Source organism: Spinacia oleracea, chromosome 2 (genome assembly GCF_020520425.1).
Source record: "Spinacia oleracea cultivar Varoflay chromosome 2, BTI_SOV_V1, whole genome shotgun sequence".
Lineage (NCBI taxonomy): Eukaryota > Viridiplantae > Streptophyta > Magnoliopsida > Caryophyllales > Amaranthaceae > Spinacia > Spinacia oleracea.
Genome location: NC_079488.1, coordinates 8,603,875 through 8,607,694, shown reverse-complemented (window position 1 = coordinate 8,607,694; position 3,820 = coordinate 8,603,875).

Below are 3,820 nucleotides of genomic sequence, written 5' to 3'. Positions count from 1 at the left end.
TCCATATCGCACCATCTTGTTTTTATACTATTTACAATACACTTTGGCTTCCTAAGAAAATTGTTGTCATATGGGGATCTTGTTAGATTCGTATTGATATATATTTTCTTAATATCAACCTTTAATAATTTTTACTTATACATAATTTTAGATATTAAGAGTCAAAGTATGTTTACAAAAATGAAAATTACGTCAATCATGGTGCAATATTTAAGAAACATTGACTTAAACCTATGATAATTTAGAAAAATCATTGAACATTCATTTGTAAAGAATGTTCTTGTTGTTTTTTTAAGGATACTTTCAACAACCAAACTAAAGTAGGAAAAATATTCTGGCTTCTCTAAGGATAAAAAAACAAGGTCCCATATCGTTTTCAATTTAAAAAATTTACAACTTTATATACAGATTTGTTACCTATAATAATCACCCCACCTACAATAGTTGTTTCAACTCAAACTCAAAGAATGGTCTACTGTAGGCTAGTTTCGCTTTTCAAGCTAATAACAACTCTGCGTTTTTTTATTTCTTTCATCTGGCAATTATTTCGTTAAAAAAAAAAGGTAATTGTCACAATTTGATAATATAAAGAAAACTAAGACTGTTGTCAATAATTATTTTAACCAATTAAATTCATTGGGTCATTAAATTTTTCCCATTTTTCAATATCAGAATTTTGATAAAAGTGAAAACATTATAAATAAACGTAATTTATCTTGTTTGAATAAAAAAATTGAGGAATCTCGATGCAAATTAATTAATCGTTAAAACGCGTGAAAAATATCAAACGTAAAGAACAAAAAGAGACGGAGGGAGTAATAGAAAACCAACACAATAATAATTGGGCCAGAAATTTGAACTGAACTTATAAGAGCATCTCCAATGGTTGTAGCTAGGGACTTGCTTGAAATTTATAAAAGTTTCAAGCTAATAGCTAGACCATTGGAGTGAAGATAATAAATTAGCTTGGCCAAGCAAATTAGCTTAAACAAGCTAATTTGCTTGACAACTAGCTCCTAAATTTGCCAAATAAATAATTGACAAGTGGAACAAGTAGGACCAATTTAAATAACAAGTTATTTACTAGCCATTAGAGCATAATATAAATTACTAGACAATAAAATAGCTTGAAATCTTATGTGGCATAACAAGCTTAATTTTCAAACTAGCTTACCATTAGAGATGCTCTAAAAGTCTTCGTGTGGCTTACACTGTAATTTTTCCCACGATTGTTTTTAATTTTTTTATTGAGGTTGCAACTACAACAATTTATTTACTCTTTGCTAAAAAAAAATAAAAAAAAAAATAAAAAAAAAATCTACAACAATTCAGTAGTCTCCTAGTTTATATCCAAGTTATTGCACCGTGTTGCTCACTCGCGTTAACCAGTCATGAGGGGAGGATGGGGTAACATACATACAATCGGAAAAGTACTATGGCTTTTCTAAGGATGAAAAATAAGGTCCTATATCGTTTCAAATATTAGAAACTTACAATTTTATACACGAATTTATGATATACAAAAATTTATCGTATAGCCATTAGAAAAGAATGGTCGACACTCGACAGATGAACCAAACTAAAGTCGGAAAAACACTCTCGTATTTTAAAAAAGATACACTTTTATTTTTTGACATGTTTTTGTCCCCACTTCAAATATATTAATATTCTCTCTTTTTCGTAGTTCTCACACTCACATAATCTTTTAACTATAACAAATAATTCACCCATTGTTTTATTTTAATAAATTTAGATTACCCTCCTAAAATTATGTGCCAACTAAAATGTACAATCTAACAAGATCTTACATGATAACATTTTGATGTATATAACAATGTGAATCTACGGTCAAAGTTTTCATACTTTGGACACATATTCCAAAGCGTAAAAAACATTAAGGAACGGAGGTAGTATCTCTTTTTAAAATACGGAGGAAGTACAAGACGTTATATTTCTTCCATGTGGGAGTATTCACTTCAAAGTTCAAAGCGAATACTATTTCCAACGTTCCGTGCTATAGTTATAGTTTTAGTATGCAACTTGTTGTAATTCTCTTTACTTTAGTTTCTTAGTTAAGGTTGTAATCATTTTCATTGAATTAACTTATCGTCAAAACATTAAAAAAAAAAAACTACAAAAATTCCTCTTACTTCCCTTTTGCTAGCATTAACCTTGATATCATAAGTTCATAACGTGTAATTCTAAATATTAACCTATTATAATTTTTACTTATACATAATTCGAGATATTAAGAGTCAAAGTATGTTTAGAAAAATGTAAAGTCAACCGTTATGCAATATTTAAGGAACATATGAAGTATATATGGATTTGTTACCTATAATGATCACTCACCCAGTCACCCACCTACAATAGGTAGTTAGTTGTTCCAATTTAAGCCTATGATAATTCAGAAAATTATTGAACCTTCATTTGTAAAAAATGGTCTAGTTTTTTTTTTATTTTTTTTAAGGATACGACCTACAACCAAACTAAAGTCGGAAAAATTTACTCTGGCTTCTCTAGGGATAAAATAAAACAAGGTCCCATATCGTTTCCAAATTAAAAAATTACAAATTTATATACAGATTTGTTGCTTACAATGATCACCCACCTACAATAGATGGGTAGCTATTTCAACTCCAAAGAACAAAATTCAAGCCTATGGACCAATTCAGAAAATTACTGATTCGCCATTCGTAAAGAATGGTCTAGTTTTTTTGGATTGAAAAATAAGGTCCCATATTATTTGCAATTAAAAATATTTACAACTTTATATATGGATTTGTTAACTTTAGTGATCACTGATCACCCACTTACAACTTTATTCGTTTCCAATTAAAAGTAAATAAAATCCCTTACTTTCCTTGATTTTTTAATGTGTCAGCCACAAAAAGAGCGGAAGAAGTATGTTTTTTTTAAAAACTTTTTTTTATTAAAGACGTTGAAGCTTTAAATAGGGTTATAGACTTATAGGCCTATAACTTAGAAATTAGGTGACAAACTAGTATAGTACCCGTGCGATGCACGATACGTAATCTAAATATAAATTTATGAAATCTAAACTATAGTGGTAGATAATAATCATCATAATAGAGGTCATATATATTCTGCTAATTAAAATTAATGATGGATAATTTTTTTGTTAACCTATATGTTATCTTATTTATTAAAAAAATAAAACAGAAAAAGGTACATGAACAAAATTATATTCATCATCACTCATCACCTCTATCAAAATTCAATTTATTTTAATCCACCATTCCCTTCGATAGTTATATCTACCTTAATACTCGTCTCATCTGCCTCATTATTCGACCTCTTAACACATAACCCCACCATTTACTTTATTTATCTATAAGGGGCGCAACCTTTACATTGTACCCGTCTAAAAAAATTCATCCTCATCCCCGCCACCACCAGTGATAGGAACGATAGCCACCCCTCCCCATCCTCGCCTCGAGGGGTAAAAAGAAAAATTCCTCTATGCTCCACCACCCACCCGTGTATCCACATCTGCCTCAAACCCTCCCCTAGACTCACCTATTTTTTCGGTAAGAGTGTTTTGAATTTTAAATCTTTTTTCTAGAGAATTCGACAATGCGATTATCTGATTAATTAGATCAAGTAATTGAGTAAATTAACAAAACGTTATACTACATATGTGTAGGATAGTATTCTATCCCTCCCAATTTAATCGTCACATAAAGTTTTCACGGAGTTTTATACGATATATAAGTAGATTTTGGGTTATCTATTATATTTAAACACAAAAGTAGTTGAAGTGAATGAGAGAATAAGTGAGACCTTAAATTTTGATAGT